Here is a 21,195-nt window from a genome sequence, read left to right as displayed (position 1 = left end):
TGAAGGACTGATCTAATTTGCTCTTATTAACTTTCCAGTTATTGCTAATTCTTTTTCCTGCCAAAACCTTCAAATTATATCATATAATTTATTTTTGAAAAGTGGCTTCCACATTCTCAGTCATAAAGCTAAGTTTCATTCTCATGAATCCAAAAGTGTAGTTCTTTGGACAGATAACTTTCTGGAGTTCTGCAGAACCACAAGCGTTTACTTTCTGAGCTACGGTTGTAACTCTTTGGATTCCTACAACTAATCTCCCCACCCCTCCAAAAAAAGTTAACATTTTCCAATAGAGGTAGGTCCTGTTTGCAATATCTTATGTACAGACTTATTTACTTACATTTTTAATAGCTTTCCATTTTTATAGCTTTATTGAGATATAATTGAACTACAATATACAGCACATAAAGTGTACAATATATTTTCGCACACAAATACAAGTGTGAGTATGAATTTATCACCATCATCAAGAAAATGAAAATATCCACCACCACCCAAAATTTCTCTGTACCCCTTTGTAATCTTGTTCTCTTGCCCTTTCATGTCTCCACCACCTCCAGACAACCACTTATCTGCTTTCGGTCCCTATAAATTAATTTGCATTTCTAGAATTTTTTTTTTTTTTTTTTTTTTTTTTGTGGTACACGGGCCTCTCACTGCTGTGACCTCTCCCGTTGCAGAGCACAGGCTCCGGACGCGCAGGCTCAGCGGCCATGGCTCACGGGCCCAGCCTCTCCGCGGCATGTGAGATCCTCCTGGACCAGGGCACGAACCCACGTCCCCTGCATCGGCAGGCGGACCCTCAACCACTGCGCCACCAGGGAAGCCCATTTCTAGAATTTTACATGAATAGACTCATACTGTGTGTGCCTTCTTATCAAGCGTCTTTCATTCAGCATAAATTCTTGAATCATCATCCACGTCATTGTGTGTATTCATAGCCTTCCTTTTATTGCCAAGCATTGTCTCATCGTATTGATATACCACAATCCTGGGAGTGGACATTCGAAATGTTTTCAGTTTGGGGCTATTGCAAATAAAGCTGCTATGAACATTTGTGTAAATGTCTTTCTATGGACATATGCTTTCATCTTCTGTAAGAGTAGAGTGGCTCTGTCATGTGGTGGATGGATGTTTAAATGTATATGAATCTGCCAATTGTTTGACAAAATAGTGTTATCATTTTACATAACCACTGGCAGTGGATGAACATTCCAGGGGCTCCACATCCATACCAGTCTTTTAAGTTTCAGACATTTATATTGATGTAAAGTAGGAGTTCATTGTGATTTTACTTTGCACTTATCTAATGGGTATAAACCTTCAGCATTTTTCATGTGCTGTTTTGCTATCCAGGTATCTTTGGTGAAATGTCCAAGGAAATTGCACAGTTCACATAATTTATTTTCTCTCAGAGATCATTGTGTTTCATTGCTTGGTGTGTAATGTTATGAAAGCTATTGCATCTTATCTTTTTTCTGGTTTTGTAATTGCTCCAGGTGGGAGAGTAAATCCAGTCTCCACTACTGTTACTCCATTTTGAGCAGTAGTAGAAGTTTTTATTTGCACAATTTTTATCCTTCTTGCCATGTAATGAATCCATGTATATTTTACCTACATAGCAGTCATTTTGACCTAAGTAAGCTTTTCAGTACTTTCTTTTTCCTTTACATGCTTCCCAGTCCTGCCGTCCAAAGGCCCCCAGGGCCATACTCTTCTACACATAGTATTATGTTTTTATTATGCTGATTCATTTTTCCACACCTGAGATATGAATAAATTCATTTGTGGTTTCTATACTTATTTTGAACATCTCTGCCACTAAAGACATGGAGTTTATTCTCTAATACTCCTGGAATTGTTACACTGTACATTTTTACTGCATATGCACACATTTCCCCAGATGCCAGCTTTGGATCTATTCACAGGACTATCATTAGCATTTGTTTCAAGTCATTGATTATCTTCTCTATTACAATTGAATAGTTTGGTGTTTTCCATGGCTCACTTCATTCCCATGTGGTTCAGGAAAATGACTGGGAATTAATAATTAGCATCCACGGTTAATCTGCTATGGCCCACCTCAATTTAGGGGAACAAAATATATCTAGTGAGTCCCAGATATATCTGCATTGGCGCTACCAAATGTCTTCTACGCTGTTCCCCTTATCACCATCAGTCATGGTTTCATACTGTAGGACTATATAGAAAGGGAGCTGGGTGATTCTGAAGAAGTGAATTCATAACTACAACCTCAAACTATAAAAACCTATCATCACCAGTAGCAGGAAGAGGGGAACACAATAATAAAAGAAAATCAAACAGAAGCTTCCTAACTATACTTTGTTTAGGGCATTAAACTATATTTCCCACAATAATGATACACATTAAGTGTGTCCTGGGCCCTAAACATTTTTTCTCTGTTTCAGGTCTGGTTCCTGGATTATTAACCCATAATTTGCCTTTTATTTGGTCAAAGGGAATTTTTATGTTTTTCATTCATCCTTTAGTTGATTTATGATTTTATCAGGTTTCTTTCATTAACTTGCTACTCCAGAGTTTCAAAACAAAAATACAGAAGTACAGTTTAAAGCAATAGACTTATCAAATTAATATTTTCCCCTACTGAAACATGTCTTTTTTGCTTCAATCTATCACTTCCTTCCATTTTAAAAAAGTTAAGCTGAGAAAGTCTTATTTCATCAGGTTCTGTCATATTGTTCATTGTCAAATATATATGAGGAAATGGCCTGCTTATAACTGGTGTCTGATCTATTTTCTGTATTCCACCATTTTTATCTCCCATCAAGGAGTTGAAGTGGGTGATTCATACAAGGGGTCACAGAGGTCAAAATCTGTCAGGTTATAAGGTTCAAAAAAATCTCAGAGAGGGCTGAAATAAACAACTGTCACTTTTGTTTTATTATTTTTTCCTATAATGATAAAGGTTGAACAGAATACAATTTGGGTTTCTGCATTTCATGCATCCCAATGTTTTAGCCTCATTGCTTAATTTAAACAAATGAGGTCTAGCTTATCTTATGGTCTGAATAGATTTATCTGTGTGATCAGCTCAAAGAAATACTTACATGATACATTTGCATCATAAACTGTCTTCACCTAATGGTGAAGTCTTTTGAAATAATTACATTGTGAATTATTCATTAAAACAAAATCATATTTTTGAGTATGGGTTCACAATTACTTTCCTATGACAGGTCTGGTATATTTTGTTATGAAATATTTTATGGAATATTCCAGTAGCTGAACACTTTCAGTAACTTTCTCTAGAGTAGCAGTTCTTAAAGCATGGTCACTAGGCAGAAGTTAACAGCTTTTGCAGGGAACTGTTTAGAGATGCAAATTCTGCTCCATTCCCCCATCAACCTGTACCTTATTCCCAGACCTAATGTATCTGAAAACCTGTAAGTGAATCCCAGCAATCTTTTAACAAGTCCTCCAGGCAATTCTGATCAAGCCAAAATTAAAGAACCACTGCTATAAATAATCTTACTTTGTTACTGAAAAGTCTGAGACTGCCGTAAAATGAAGTACCTAGGGAAATGTTTACCATTGATTAATTATTTTTATTCAAATATTAGTCTTGTGAGTCTGTTCAACTGATGCCCCACACAAAACTCCTTGGATCAGTCCAACTTAAGGATATGGTCACAATCTTTATAAACAGGAAACTGCATGATATCAAATTTAGGATTTGCTGAGGATACAGCAAAATATGTTCTGTAAAGTAAGTTTAAACTTTTTTTTTCTGAAAATTTTAAGCAAAAGAATGGGCTAATGATTTTCAAATAATAGGATTATGTATGTAGAAAGTCCAAAACAAATTATCAGTTTATTTTCTCTTTTCCAATTTCTGTATATTTTACTGTTTTTTTTCTCCCCAGGACTTCCAGTAAAATGTTGACTAGAAATACCAATAGTGGCTATTGCTGTCTCATTGTTAATCTCATAAGGAAAGCTTCCAACATTCTGTCTTTAAGTGCAGTGTTTGCTTTAGGTTGTATTTATGATCTCTTTTATCAGATAATATGGTTTCTTTCTTTTTTTTTTTTTAAGTACAGTAGTTTTTTTTAAGGTTTTAATGAATGGGTATTGACTTTTGTCAAATGATTTTCTCTGCACTTGTTTAAAAGCTTGTATGATTTGTATCTTTGTACTGTTAACACTGCTCATTATTTATCTTTTATTTTAACTGTTTTTCATTACATAGTAAAGATGAACATGTGATTCAGTAATAAAAGATTGGGCTAGTAACTGATATTTTCATCCTAATATTAATTCCTTTCATTCGCCTACTTCTCAACCTATTCAGAGTGTATGTAAATACTGAGTTAGCAATAACTTTAATAGTGAAAACTGTTCAATTTAAAATAATACATGTTTTATACACACACACAGATATATATACACCCTAAATGAGAAAGTACAAGAGAGTTGTTTAGTGACAGTGACAAAAATTTATACTATCGTTAAGGTATAATTTATTTTTTTATAATAATTTTTATTCTATAATATTTTATGATAATAGCTGACCTCAAAGTCATTTTAACAAGTTCAAGAGGATTGATCTCCTCTGTCCTTTCTTTATCTGTCAGACATAGTTTATATTTATTCCTTTCACTGTTTGGAAGTGAGAATCTCAAAGAATACAATTCAATATACTGTAATAAAATGGTAAAGTCAATACAGTTGATTCCAATACTTAGTGGCTTTCAATATACTGAGAAATGATAGCTATATAAATGGGAACTCTGATCAATCCATCAGAGTATCCCCTTAGATACATGGCATGAACATGAATCTACAAAGACAATAATAAGGGTTAAGTCATGTTTGAGGCACTTCAAGAATTAATAGATGTGAATTACTCTTGGCAGCCGGCTAATCATTTCCGAAGCACCACATAATATCCCAGTTTTCTATTTGAAAGTGCCTCTGTCTTCCTCTCTGTAGAAACAGCACAAGGCAGTATCGGAAAGCCCCCATGCTTTGCCACAAAGCAGAATTCTTAACAGCAATATAACTCTGGTTTTCCCTCCTTCTTCCGTTAACTCCACTCATTTTGGAAAACACTTGTTTTGAAGTTTATATTAAAAGAATTTGGAGACGTGCCATTTTCTTCAGGAAATACAATCCTTAGAGCATGACAGCCTTAGACACTGTTCATGCATGTAACAAAGTGGTACAGGTGATGTAGTGAAAAAAGATATGGATGTTTCGAATCAGAATAACTTGGAATCTTTGTTCTGACATCCATGTACCCTATCCTTTGGACTATTAAATTAACCTCTCTTAGTCTCAGTTTTTCCACCTGTAAATTAACTTAATAATACTTACTTTAAATTATTAGTGTGAGATTTAATGTTTATGTTGGTTTCCCTCCTTACTAAAACCCTCAGTACCTCCTGTGGCGAGTTTATGTGCTTGTCAATAAAAGCAGTTGACTTGCAAGGCCATGATTAGTATACTTTCATTAGCCATAGTCTTCCTCGAGAAAAAGACTTCAATTCTGATTCTCTTACTTTGGTTCTGCTCTGGTTCTAATAAGTTTTTGCTGTGTTCTTTAATGCTGTTCTCATAGAACAGAAGCTAACTTTTAACATCCCTTCAGTATTAAATATTTAATGATGTTTGAATACTAACTTCTTAAGGATGTTTTAAATCATCTGTAAATACACTACTACAAATCATAAAGGTTTAGATCCCCACTAGATAGTGAGAGAAACAAGGACTTAAATCCACTACAAGCTAAGAGGAGTGACATGGGAGATGTTATATAGCAAGGAGGGCAAAGAATGTATTTCAATTTGTTTCCCCGGAGTGAGAAACCTTTTCTGCTAATTACTAGTTAATGACCATAAATTGTGTTGAAAATATGTAAGTGCCGTATATAGTCCTTATAATGATCAAAACTTTATGACTCCTTCAAATGCTATGATCATTTAACAGCATTTGAAAACTCTTCATGCTAATTGCTTCTCGTCATTTCCACTACAGGGTGGCTGCTCCCATTTGAAGAGAAAAATATTCACATCCTTGGAGCACTGTTCCCGTCCTTAGTTTACGCCCTCTGGTTTCCATGTTTGACTTTGGCTCAAATATTCCTTTAATTACGATTTCTTCATGTATGATGTATAAATATAGCCAGTGGATGGATTTTTCCTTTACCCTCGTTTCACAATTAATATTGTCTAAATGTTGCCACAGCCTTAAGTCTCTAAAATCCTAATCCTGTAATTTTACTCTCATATACCCTTGATTCTGGCCAACTGCCACATTTCCTACCTCCTCTCCCTCTAAAGGCACAAGTTCAATTCTCCTGTGTATGGCCTGGCTGCACATTGCATTTTGTGTACAGCTCTACAGAGACTGCCACAGCAACATAAAACGTTAACTTATCCGTCTATGAAATTTCATGGATAGGAAAAATAAACGCTTGGCATGACATCAAATACTCGTCTATATCTGTTAGCCCTCCACTCTGGTAGCATATGAAAACTACGGAGCGGCTGTCTCTTTTCTTTTGTCATGTATGGAGGTCCGAATTAGCTGCTATGATTCATGGACTTTTAACACTGCTTTGTAGTCATGGTCTCTTGGTGCTTGATTCTGTGTCTGAACTGAGCAGCAACTGATTGAACACTGAGCAGAGGAAACAGAAATGGAGGAAAGAAGAATGTGCTAAAGGGATGCATGTGGTTGATGGTTATCTACACATGTCTCTCTAGAATCTAAGCTATAAACACACAGTGTATGTACTAAGCTGAACAATAATGTATAAACTAGTTTTCTAACTTATGTCTGGCCCTGGGATTCAAATATCTGTTAACATTATATATGTTCCATGAGTTCTGAATTATCATTGCTTTGTTTACCCTATTCATTATGGCCACAGGAATTTATTAAGGGCTAAATGTTAATCATGGTTAAGCTTACTTTAAAAGTAATTCAACCCTAGAATGTTTTTCACAATTTTTTTGTAATCCTGTACAGTCCTATAATTTAGTACTTAAAACTGGTGTTTTTCGTAAAATAGCTAGCTAGTGGGAAGCAGCCGTATAGCACAGGGAGATCAGCTCGGTGCTTTGTGACCACCTAGAGGGGTGGGATAGGGAGGGTGGGAGGGAGGGAGACTCAAGAGGGAAGAGATATGGGGACATATGTATAGGTATAACTGATTCACTTTGTTATAAAGCAGAAACTGACACACCATTTTAAAGCAATTATACTCCAATAAAGTTGTTTAAAAAAAACAACAACTGGTGTTTTTAACTGCTCTGTAGAGAATCAAATGGCAAAGTGAATGTAGATGTATCTAAGCAAGGAATGTATAACTACATGCACAGGTATTAGGAATAAAATACATTAGCATTCAGCATAATTCAAGTATCTGGCCTCCAACATGGTGAATTTTAGTTTGAAATGGGAAAGTTTGACACCTCATGAGTCATGGAAGCCAGAGATGTAAAGCACAGCTGAATTACTGAGATCAGAGCCCACAAGGGAGGAAGCCATCCTTTAGTTCTGTACAATGGGAGACCTCCTCTCATTGTCTTTGCTTCAAGTGCACTGGAGAAGTTAAAAAAGGCCACTCCAGGGCCTTCAAAAAAAGGCCACTCCACGGCCTTCAAAACCGTGTTTCAGTTGCTTGAAACCTGCTTCATATGTCTTCTGCCCCTCATTTGACCACATTCTACCCCCACTTAGCTTTCTCGGGTGCAATGTCCCTCCTGCAATGAACTCTGTTCTCCCCCAGACTCCACAGGCACCCCTAGCCCACTCCAAGGGCACTTGAGTCTTTCTCTTTCATAACACCATCAGTTTGTAATTATTTGTTCAATGGCAGTCATACCCGACGTTCACAAAGGCAGAGAGAGTACTTAATTCTGACACACAGTTTTGACACGGAAGCTCAATAGATGTTTTTAGAATAAGTAAAGGAATAAATTTCACATTAAAGAACATACCATCGAAACTGTATAAAAGCCTTGGAGTTTCTAATCAGAAGAGTAACAGATATGATTTGGAAGTATTGATGTAAGTTTACAAGATTTTGGTTTATGACAAAGTGGCCCCAAATCAAAAGGAAAGCATGAACTCTTGCATGTTTAGGGAAAACTCGTTTGTTAATAGGAGAAAAATAAAACTTAATCCTTACTGTTGACTCCGGATAGATAGAACCCTAAATGTGACAAGTATTACTATGTAGGTAATAACACTTTGAGAAGAGACTGTCATCATGTTCTACATGGTAAAGAACTGGTTAAACAAGATCCAAAACAAAAACAAAAACCTCACCACATAACACTAAAAAGTAATGAATTTGAGTAAATCAAATTTAATGTGATCTGTTTAAAAGAACAGTATAGACAAAGTTAACAGATTACTTGCTGTTTGGAAGGTGATCTAAGCCTATCAAAGTAAATGAACATCTGCTATTTAGAATACAAAACAAAAATGATTAAGAAGGCTACGAAGGTTACTCCAACTGATTTTCAATCAACAAAGCCTTGTAAAATGGTCGATTTCAATTAATACTCCTCATATTGTTTAAAAAAACAAAAAGCATGGTTGACATGCCAAGTATCACTAGGGCTGTTGGAAAGGAGCCCCAGCACGGCCATGTGGAACGGTGCAGCCGTTTTACAGAGCTAACTGGGAGGGCTTTGTCAGATTTTCTTGACCCTTTCACTTTCTTCCTGCAGAATTATACATCCCTACTTCTTTCCTGTGATTTTGCAGCGTTTTTCACTAACTAGGAGAAGTATGTATGATTCAACTCTTAATTAAGATTTTAGTCATGTGACTTCATGTAGCCAACATAATATGATAAGGACTTGATACAAGCAGAGGTTTAAATAGGCCTGTGTGGCTCATTTAATCAGTCAAGAGAACATGCCCCAGTAGCCGCAACATCTTCAGACTCACGACCTGCATGAGAGACATGTGGAACACACCTGAACCCAACACACAGCCTCAAAACCGGGAGCTGCCAGAGATTCTTCCCTTCCCCCACTGATCCCCAGGTCAGGCATATCCTTTCTCGATAAGACCTGGAATATTTTTTACCTTTTCTCTATAACCAGGAATGATATCTTATTTCAGTTTCTTACCTATTAAATGACTGTAATAATGTCTTGATGAATATTCCTATATCCAATCCATTCCCAAACCCCAGCCCATCCAATTCAACCTGAAACTTGTTTCCATGCTTCTCTAAACTGTGAATCTGATCATGGCAACTTCTTGCATAAAATCCTTCAAAGGATTTTTCTAACTTCTGTGACAAATAAAACCTTTTCATATGTAGAACCTAATGGGTGAAATCACTGGCTGCTTCTCTACCTCTTCTCCCACCACCGCTCCACATGCACCCTTTGACCTCTGTGCTGGATGATTTTTCTTTCTACTACGAATCATTCCCACACTAGTAATTAAGCCTTCCTCTATAGCTCAGAGGCTAGAAATTACATTTCTCAGACACCGCCATTTGGAAACTGTTAGTGTAAGCCATTGGTGCAAGATAGGGCTGGAGGAGTAGAAGCAGGGACACCAATGTTCTTCTGACACAGGCTGCCAGGTGTGTGACATTCAGTAGACAACAGAGGTTTAATAGTGACTGTGATACCTGCTATAGATATCTACTGAAGTGCTGCATTCACCTGAGGTCATTGGTATTAATTTCATGAAAAATTTCATGCAAATGTTGTGGCCTTCTTATTTCCTGAAATCATTAGACACTTCCTTTGCCCTGTCGGAAGCTCATCCAGTTCTTCCAAAGTCTTGTGATTCTCTTATTTTCCATATTAAATAATATTTTACCTGAAACCTCTAGTGTGCTTTCTGTTTTTACGACTCTTGACAGAAACAATCTGCAAGTGAGTCAGGTCATCTCAAACGTCTCTGAAGTGACCATGGCTCACGAGCCCAGCCACTCCGCGGCATGTGGGATCTTCCCGGACCGGGGCACGAACCCATGTCCCCTGCATCGGCAGGCGGACTCTCAACCACTGTGCCACCAGAGAAGCCCAAACGTTTCTGATTTGTATTTCTTGTTTCGTTTACCTAATGGTCCCCTACCATGACTTCTCTGCTTACTTTGTACTTATCTTCCAAAGCTTAGCTGAAAAGTCACTTCCTCTGGGAGACTTCTGAACTATCTCTGATATCTGATGAAGACGTTCCCATTTCAACTTGACTTCATGTCTCACACCTCTATACTTTGTTCCAAACACCTGAAGAGCAGGGGCTCTGTCAAACGCAATTAAGCACTAATTGTTGCATAGTTGGCGCTTAAAAGCGAGTGTAGAACAGATGAATATTAGCACACGATGTGAACCTTTCGGGTTATGTCACAGAATGGGACTGACCCAGGATCTCAGATGAAACTAAAGACAATTCAGCATGGTGTTTTATATTATGAACTTTGAAGTTACACACACCTAAGGATTGAAACATAGCTCTATCACTTCTTGTCTGTATTATGAAGAAAAAAGTATTTCACCTTGTTTCATTATAGTTTTCATATCTATGACATAGTACCGGTAATAATCTCTAAATTATAAGATTTCAATGAGAATTAAATGATACAAAGTATTTAACAGAGTGTTCGCACATAGCAAGTAATAATATGGGCTATTATTATTATTACCTGTAGTTCCAGGAATCACTATTCAAATTTGGAACCAAATACATTTTCAGATGAGTTGCTTGATATCTTTAGGTCTCACTACTTGTTATCTGAAATTTAGGAATCAAAGACAATGAAACACTCTTTTTTGCACTCTAAATAGACTATCTGAACTCCATATTCAAACTCTGAAATGGAATAGATTTGGATTGTGATGATGGATACACAGATATATAAATACACGTGGTTGCTGCCAGTAAGAATATTGGGAAAATTTGTAAAGGCTTGATGTTAAGCTTTATTCATTTATCAGTATCAGGACTAGTCCTCCTGGAATGAAATAAACCTTACAAGTCATGTATTAAAATTTTTAGAAAAAGAAATTAATGTAGACCAACAAAATGAGATTCCAGAAAAACACAACGTATTTTTCCTGCTCTTCACCAACAAGCAAATAAGCATTTGTTTACACTGCTTCTCTTAGGCTCACTGCATTCCATGTTAGTGTATCATATTATAGCATCCAGATTATAATTACATATATAATGATTATATATGATCCAGATTAATATATTTATAGAGCATGCAGGTTAATATGTAACATATATTTTATATATTATAATTATACGCATGGCATCCAAATTTCAAATAGGGATCATTTGAAATTTATGAATGTCACACTATTACTTTCATGAAACAAAATGCAATTTGCTTTCAAGCAAAGTCACTCAACTTCATGAAATGTAGACTATGTTTTCAAACATAATATTGTGTATGTTTGAGATGGTTCATATAAGAGTATTTTCAAAAGCTTCACATCTTATTTCTTTTAGTGATTCTTAGAAAACCATGTATGAATCGTTTAATCCAATTATCTTTTGCTAAGTAAAACTTCCATATGTTTTAGAGCAACAGTTCAAACTACCTAGTCAGAGGCAAGATGCTTATAAATAACTATGTTCTTACATTCATCATCCCTTTCTATGTCTGAGTGTTGAAATCAGTTTATAACTACAGGCACTTGCACAGTGGTTCTTCTGAAGATGCTGGGCTATGTGTACGTGAGTGTGTGTTAGTCTTGAAACTACAGGCATTTTCTCTGTACCATGCTATGTTTTTAAGTGACTTGTATTTTGCAGTAATTGTCTTTAACATGCTAAATCCGAGGCAGCATTGTTTCTTTAGAACAGATCCGTAACAATGATAAATATTTGTTATGCATCTGGTGGATATTATGGTTTCACATGTTACGTAATTTAATCTTCACAACAAAACTATTAATAAGGTAGTATTATCCTCACTTAAAAGATGAGTTAATTGGTTTACAGACAGTGTTCAATTGTTGGATATCAAAGAAGGGAGTTGGGACTATCGATCCAAGTCTTTCTGACACTGGAACTTGATAGGGATATACACTAACTGCAGAACAGTATTTCTCCAAGTATGATACCTGGCTGTACTCTGCAGTTTACAGGAGCCGGCTCCAACCCGCTCAGGTGAGCAGATTGCCTGTCTGTGTTCTCAGCAACCTGCTCAGCGACAGCATTTGGAGGTCACGTGGGTAGCATGTGGACAGTATGAAATCAGCCCCGGCGAGAGTATGTCATCATAGAGATAAGTAAATGTTGCAGATCAGGGCTTTTATATGTCAGGTTCCCAGTTTATCTGCATACCACTGGCAACGAATATCCTATGAGCAGGCCATAAGGGGGCCAAAAATAGAAATTCTTCTTGTTTTTTTGAATATATTCACAAACACTTTATATTTACCTATAACCACTGGCTCTTTACTAAATCTAAAATTAGCTTTTAAAGCTTACTTAAACCAGATGTTAATTTTTAAGTGCTTAAGGATGTTTACTGAGGATTCGAAATCAATATTCTTTTTGGAATTCCAGTTGTGACGCTTGCTGACAGCTGAATGAACAGATAGACAAATACAGTAGGAGGAATTCCTAAAAATTTCAGGGTTTGCTATCAGTGCTCTGTAATTACAATCTTCAGATGTTCACTACAACGTTTCTATTTTTGCTTTTGTAAATGATAAATTACCATGGGTTAAATGTAATTATTAAAATTTTAGTGTCGTTAGTGTCTTTTGTTGATTATACCATGTGTAATAACCCACATTTGTATCAGTGGTGCTCTGGGCCTATACGTTAACAATTATTAGGTTTTTTTTGCGGTACGCGGGCCTCTCACTGTTGATGGCCTCTCCCGTTGCGGAGCACAGTCTCCAGATGCGCAGGCTCAGCGGCCATGGCTCACGGGCCCAGCCGCTCCGCGGCATGTGGGATCTTCCCGGACCGGGGCACGAACCCGCGTCCCCTGCATCGGCAGGCGGACTCTCAACCACTGCGCCACCAGGGAAGCCCCAATTATTAGATTTTAATGTATATGTGAATTGCAGTTCAAATGTGACTCTTTTATGTTCCTATTCCTAAGGTCAGTGTAAACCAGACCCTCCCACCCCAAATAGACTGTAAAACATTATCATCACTGATTTCTTACTCTGCTAATAGTAAGAAGGAATGGTCTGTGTTCTGAAAGGTAATTTTAGCCTTCCCTTAGAGAATAAGACTAAATATTAGCTTCAGGCATATGTGAGAGATAATCATTGCCACATCTAGTTGTTCAGAGTTTAAAAGGTAACAATGGTAGAAAAAGGAATATACCTGGGATTAGAAGGATAAAAACAATATCCCCAATGAGTTGCTCAATTTAATCATTTTGAGTAATATTAAAAAACTGTCCAATTTTTATCTTTTTTTTACCAAAAAGTGATATTTACAAAGCTTATGATTGACAAATGTCTGTTCCCTCACATGTGTTGGAAGAAGCTGAGGTACATAAGTTGAAGGTGTAGTTTAAAGAGGATGCTGCTCTAAGCTAGAAAGAAAAACCAAGTGAAGATATTGTGATGATTATAAGCAAAGTACTGAATTGTGATAGAGTTTTAACATAAATTTTATTTTTTATATTTTTTTCTCTGAATACATTGTTTTTACTACAGGTGATTATCTTATTCATGGTGATATAAGAAAAATTCATTATCATAAAGTGTTCTAACACTCATATAGAGGCTGAATAATGACCTCCCAAAGTTGCCCATGTCCAAATGCCCAGCACCTGTGAATCTGTTAGGTTACATGACAAAGAGGAATTAAGGTCGCTCACTAGCTGACCTTAACATAGGAAGATTATTCTAGATTATACTAATGGGTCCAATATAATCACAATGGTCCTTGGAAGCAGGAGAGGGAGGCAGAGAGTCAGCGCCAGGGTTATGTGCTCTGAGAAAGTGTCACATCACTGGCCTTTGCTGGCTTTGAAGATGGCGGTCATTAACAAAGGAATGCGGGTTACCTGGAAAAGGCAAGGAGATGGATTTTTCCCTAGAGCCTCTAGAAAGGAGTGCAGCCCTGCTAACAATTTGATTTCTGCCCAGTGAGACCCATTCTGGACTTCTAACCTCCAGAACTGATAATAATTTAGTACTATTTTAAGTCATTATGTTGGTGGTCAAGTACTATAACAATAATAGGAAATTGATGTGGGTAGGATGCTAGCGTGAGCAAACGTTCTGAAGTCTTAGTCATTGTATAACTTAGTTTGAAGGCATGATTTGTTCAAAGAGGAAAAATAGCAGAGACTCAATTACTACTAGAACAGAGGGTTGGAGTGGTGAGCAAGGCTGAATTGATGCTGAGATACTTGGTACAAAGGGTTTCATGTTTTCCCAGAGTTGGGCCAGTTCTGGAGTAAGGGGCAGACCTTCCCACGTTAGCAGAAAAATTACATGGCCCAGCACGCCTGGTCCAACCTGCATGACATGTGCTCTCAGGAGGCTTGGTCTGGCATTACAGAAATGGTCTGTGTTCAAAAACAGACTTAAACTTTAAAATTGAATACACGCTAGCCGATTTGCTAATGTATTTTAACTAATTTGGAAAAGATTTTGTGTTTTGCGGTAGAGAGAAATTAATAAAATATTGGTTATCAATATTTACTTGGTTTCTTGAATTTAATGACAGAAAAGCAGCACCTAAGAAATGATGCTTGTCAGATGATTTGCTTGTTGGTTTTGTCAAAACACTGATAAATGAAATAGCGAATGCTGTACATTTTCTTTGAAATCCTGTGGCTCTGATGGATTTGATGAATTTATAATTTAAAGCTGTGATAAATCCTACCTGGCACCCATCCAGCTTCTTTGTGTAATAAGCCGAATGGCCCCCTAAAGATGTCTGTGTTCTAATCTCTGGAACCTCTGAATATGTTGCTTTGCAAGACAAAAGCAATTTTGCCTATGTAATTAAGGTCACTGACTTTATTTATTTATTTAATATTTATTTATTTATTTGGTTGCACTGGGTCTTAGTTGCAGCATGTGGGCTCCTTAGTTGCAGCTTGCGGGCTCCTTAGTTGCAGCATGCATGTGGGATCTAGTTCCCTGACCAGGGATTGAAGCCCAGCCCCCTGCATGGGGAGTGTGGAGTCTTAACCACCGTGCCACCAGGGAAGTCCTCTAAGGTCACTGCCTTTAAAAGGTGAGATTACTCTGAATTATCTGGGTCTCCACGAAGGTCTTTATAAAGAGAGAATTTTCTCTAGTTGGAGTCAGACAGGTGTGGCAAAAGGAGAGATCAGACAGATTTGAAGCGTGAGAGGGTCTCGTCCCCACTCCTGGTGGGAGCCACCTGGAAAGCATGAAGAGGAACGGGGACAGTTTCTAGAAGCAAAGACTGGCCAGCAGCGAGCAAGAATCCCGGACCTCAGTTCTACAACCTCAATGACTGAATGAACCTAGAAGCAGATTCCCCCCACCCCCCAGACTCCGATGACAAACTAGTTCTGCCAACACCACCTGCAGCCTTATGAGACCCTAAGCAGAGAATCCACTCAAACACACCAGACTTCGGACCTACAGAAGCTGCGAGGTAATACATTTGTGGGATTTCTAAAGCACTATGTTGGTGGGAAGTTGTTAAAGCAGCAAAAGCAAAACAAATAACCTTGCTTCAGGAAGCGGCACGGCATGGGGTCAGCGGGATTCCGGAAAGCGCCTGGCTTGGAGGCTGCATCAGATGCCCTATCTGGGGGACAGATGGGAGGAGCGGGGAGAGGAGAGGATGATTATTTTCCTCTCAACTGGAAGCACTGCCTTTGAATTCTTGGGGACATTAACTACAAAGCTAAAAATAACATCAATTCAAACCTTTTAGTTCAGTGTGGAATAGTGCCCTGCGTCTTGGATTCATCTCTCATCCTACTATGCCTCCTGGCTGGCTCCTGAACCCGGGCTGCAAAGTATAACTTTGAAATTCACAGTATTCTGTTGCCATGAAATGTGTTACAGGAGACGTTGCAGAATTATTTTTCGAACGCTGCCAGTTTCTGACAACTTACATTCTGACTCAGATCTCACCCCTGAATTGTTCCCTTCACAGGGCTTCTCTTGTGAGTTTAAAAGATTTAGTTTTTATTTGAATAAATACTGGAAGAAACCTTGGTGCAATCTGATTATAATGTTTCCTGTCAGATATCTGTAAAAGACTTCTTAATTTGAAAACCGTGACTACTTTTTCAAAAAGGTGTGTTGTATCTGAAACATGTACCGGAGTATCACCGGCTTGCTAAATTCTGTGAAAAACATTCCTTTGCCTGCTTTTCTGCCTCTAATGATTTCCTCTAAAGTTCCCATATCTCTTCGCATATATCCCTCCCTGATTTTCTCCCCCTGCCATGTTTTAGTTAGTGTGATCATTTAAATGAAACTCACCTGTCCTTGTTGTTAAATGGCATCCTGTCCTAAGAATTTAAAGACCTCTGAGTAGCTATCAGATTAACGGCAAATGAAATGATGCATTTCAGTGTTACTGTGGACTACATTAAAATTTAGTGTTCGTTATTGGTCTCTCCCAAGATCCCGAGTTCCATTGAATCATTTGATTCTGCCCTTGTAGTTTCGTTAACAATGCAAAAACTTTGTTTCAAACATCTCTTGTCAGCATCTTTAAGCATCATGCTAATGGCCAGACACCATCTGAATATCAGAGAAGGGAACCTCTGATGAAGACAGGGTTTATCCCTCAAGACGAATCTGTCCTTCTTTCAACCTGGCTTCCTGAATGGATGTAGACTACTTTCCATCCAAGAAGCCTGTCCTCTGAGCATGTTTTCTCTAATAAAAGGACTTAAGGACTTAATGATACTTATATGATACAGTGTTTGTGTCCTAGCCTATAAATATTTTAGAGAAAATTTGAAATATAGAAAATTTAAAAAAGAAATGAAAAACGATGCATTATTTCTTTGCCTAAAAATAACTACCATCATCAGTTTGGTACACGTGCCTCCAGTAATTACATATAACGTAGATCATGCTGTGTATGTAGGTTTTCAATCTCTTTTATTTTGCCTAACATAATGCATATTCTCTTTTTAATTAATCTTACAAAGTAAAATGTGAATTGACTATCATATGGATTGACACAATTGGTTTAACCATTTCTCCGTTACTCAATTCAGTTATCAAAGTTGTGCCATTGTAAATAATAACATTGAAGTACATGATTTTTGCGTATAAATTCTTCTGCTACCCTTGGTAGACTGCTCAAAGTCTATACAACCTATGAAAGTTCATGATACATACAGCCAATTTCCTCCCAACTCTGGGAGAAAGTATCATATAAATACGTCTCCATCATGTAATATCAATATTATCCTTCAATCCTGCCAATTTGATAGATAAATAGTATCTATTATTTTAATTTGTATTGCTTTGACTTCTAGTAAAACAATGTTTTCAATCTATTATTCATTATCTTTAAAGAATTGATGACAATCTTCCTCTCATGTTTACCTGACAGATTTATTTAAATGATTTAATCTTCCCTATTTAAGACTTCATGATATCACGTGCCTCTCCAGCACAGTAATTTTTGCACTAATATGTATTATTCATTGCTTAATGTCTTTTTCACTAAACTGTACTGCTATATACTTTAAACCGTCAACTATGACAGGTTTGTTCATCCCAAGTAGGTATGAGTTTTAAAGGTTCTCTTTAAGTAAATAAACAGAAGGTGTACAGATGCCCATGGCTATTACTATGGCATAGCTTGAAGCATTAGTGACTGCCTGATAAAGAATAAACCAGAATGTAGGTTTAGCATTGTCCAAACCAATTGCAGTTACATTTTTGCAAACACATCTCACCCTGTGAACATACTTGGGGCTTTTCCAAAGGTCTTGGGTAGGGTTCATGCAAATGAGGGGGCTGTGAAGTTTAAGCCTTAGTACTTTCATGATAAATCCATGTCGGCACTCACCATCACAGGCCCACTGCAAAGCTCAGTGCACGTTTGCAAATCATGGAAACTAGTAGAGAACCTACTGGATTAGCGAGTTCAGGGATGTTCTCGCTGAAGAGGTGACACTGAGTTTGAGAACCGAGGAACATAAGGCAAGGACAGAGGAAACTCAATCTCACTGGAAGAAATAACACTAGTAAAAGGCACAAAACAGGAATGAGCTTGGTAACTTAGAGGGGATTAATAAGAGAGGGGGAAAAAATGCAGTAGAAGAGGAAAAACCACGAGACGAGGCATGTCCTTGCAGGCAACGTAAGGATCATGGATTTTCCAAGTAAGCCATTGGGTGATGCTAAACAAGGAGTGAAAGAATGTGACATGAAGTTTATAAATGTGACTCTAATTGTTTCCTTCAGAGAGAGATAGGTAAGACATGAACAAGGACCACAGACACTGCAATAGTCCAGCTGGAAATAATGACACCTGGGATCAATAGAAAAATCATACCAATCTCTGCAGTTTAACACCAACCTAACCATGTGCACTGACAACCGGGCACTCCCACTATGCCAAGGGTTGGAACAGAATGAAGCATGTCATTCATACATTCATGAAGTACAGATACATATCACAATTCGGATGAACCTCAAAAAATATTATGCTAAATGAAAGAGTTCTGTCTCAAAAGGTTATATTTTGTCTGATTCTGTTTATAGAAATGTTCACAACATGCAAATCTATAGAAAAACCAAAAAAAAATTAGCTGTCTAGAAATGAATGTGAAAACTGAGTGGCTGCAAATGGATACAGGAATACTTTGGAGGTGGGGTAGGTTGGTGATGGAAAGGTTGTAAAATTCGACTGTAAAGATGGTTTCACAACTCTGTAAATTTACTAAACTTCATTGAATTGTACCTTTACATTGAATGAATTTAATGGCATATCAATTATACCACAGTAAAGCTGTAAGAAGAAAAAATTAAATACATGAGTTCTGGGCTGAATGTCAAAATGTGGAGTTTTCAACACGAAATGGTCTATCAGTCAAGATTCAGTCAGGATTCAGTCAGGGAAATGGAAATCCATTTGGAAGCTCAAGCAGAGGGAATATAGTAAGTTACAAAGGAGAGAGAAGGTCTTGGAGAAAGGGTTCCTATCTGTGGTATGGGAGGGTGTTCAATGCGGTGGATTCTGAGAAGGACCAAAATTATCTGAGGGTTAGCTTTGGATTGAGTTGCTGGGGTGATGCGAAGAACAGCAAAACCCCCTTTTCTCATCTTCTACTGTTTTCTTTCTGGAGACCACCAAGGAGGCATCTAACAGAGGTCTAAGAACCGTATTTTGTAAAGTTGTGGTCCTGTCCTGCAATTTCACAGCAGAGAGATAAGAGGTACATATTCTTCACATATGTTGTTAAAAGGGCAAGATGCTCAAAATTTCAAGATCAAGTAGAAAAGGCAGGCCTAAAAAAGTAAATTTTTAGGGGAAAAACATGGAACACATAGGTCGTTTTATTCAAGCCGAGAAGGGAGTGACAGTTGAGTCCAGGGGCACTGAGAAACCAAGTTAGGTAAGAGGAACAGAAAGATAACTGGATTTGGCCACATGCAGAGTGTCAATAGTATTACTAAGGGCAATCTTAGTGGAATGCTAGGAAGTCAACAGATATTGGAGTGGATTAAAGAACAATGGTAGTGAGAGATGTGAACTTCAAAATTGAGTAAGTTTGCATAGCAAGAGATGTCATTAGACTTTGATGAGGAAAAAGTGTTTTTGGTGTAGTTATAAGTATATATGAGCTCATGGAGGTTTTTATTTTGTATGGACATAATGACTGATGCTTACTGAGGGCTTCCTACGTGCCAGACACTGTACTGTTTTCCCATGCATCAACCCACTTGAATCTTGCAAGGACCTCATGGGTTAGAGACAGCCATCCCGTTTTACAGATGAGGAAACTAACGCACGGAGAGTCTATCACTTTTCCATAGGCACAGAGAACATGGGGGATGATTAATCTTTGAGATCAGAAGAGGTTCTTTCTCTGCAGAAATGAATGGAGAAGAAATTGGATCCAGGGGTGGGTATGAAGCAAGGGGAATTTCTATTTACATAACTGCCATTTCTTCGAGTGAGACACTGTTTTAACCCCAATTTCCTCGCGGTGCCCTCACATGAACCTGTTCAAGCCTTGAACATTCCAGCTTTGGCAACTCTGCTGACAGGATTCCTGATTTCATTGGCTCAAACTGGAGTCACTTTCTAAGACTTAGTCTCAGCCTCACCTTCACCCCAAAACCGTGGACCAGACTCACAGTGAACCCTCTCTGCACTGAACCTCAGCCCCGTACCACTACTGATTCTGCTTTCCTTTTATCACCATCATGACGTTTTGAGTTCTTCTTCCGACTGAAGATACTAGATCATTATTCCTCTGAACAGTAAGCAAAAATTATTTTCTGTTGGAATGAGAAATAAAGGTGAATGTAATATAAAAATGCAATATTTGTTTGCTTAAATGACCTGGATCTACTGAAATTTATTTTACAGCTACAGTGACTGTATTTTCAGAATAAAATTGGCATATGCAGTTCACACATAACAGTACAAGTGAAAGGATAATGGACATAATGGGGGTTGCGTGGTTTTCATATTTATATTTATGCCTGCATCTACAACTAAACTAGAACAAAAGTTTTACTTCCAGAATATGAATATAAGCAATGCATAATTATTATGATCTCTGTACATACCAAACTACAACTTTTATATCCAAAGTGTACTATTGAATATTTTTCTGCCCATTGACTTATTAATTCTAAATATTTCAATTTTATTTATTTATTCCTTGGCTCTAAAACACATTTCAACTCATGTTTTAACAAGAAGCTAAAAATAAAAAATCAGGACAAAGAGAAACATGAAGAATGCAAGTAAATCACCTAAAAGTAATATTTACTTTCAGAGACTGAGCTTTTTTTTTTTTTTTTTGCGGTACGCGGGCCTCACACTGTTGTGGCCTCTCCCGTTGCGGAGCACAGGCTCCGGACGCGCAGGCTCAGCGGCCATGGCTCACGGGCCCAGCCGCTCCGCGGCATGTGGGATCTTCCCGGACCGGGGCACGAACCTGTGTCCCCTGCATCGGCAGGTGGACTCCCAACCACTGCACCACCAGGGAAGCCCCGATCTTATTCTTTATGACACACACCCAACCCAGGAAAAGGGGCC

This window comes from Lagenorhynchus albirostris, chromosome 14 (genome assembly GCF_949774975.1).
Source record: "Lagenorhynchus albirostris chromosome 14, mLagAlb1.1, whole genome shotgun sequence".
Lineage (NCBI taxonomy): Eukaryota > Metazoa > Chordata > Mammalia > Artiodactyla > Delphinidae > Lagenorhynchus > Lagenorhynchus albirostris.
Note: the sequence above shows the minus strand (reverse complement) of the source record.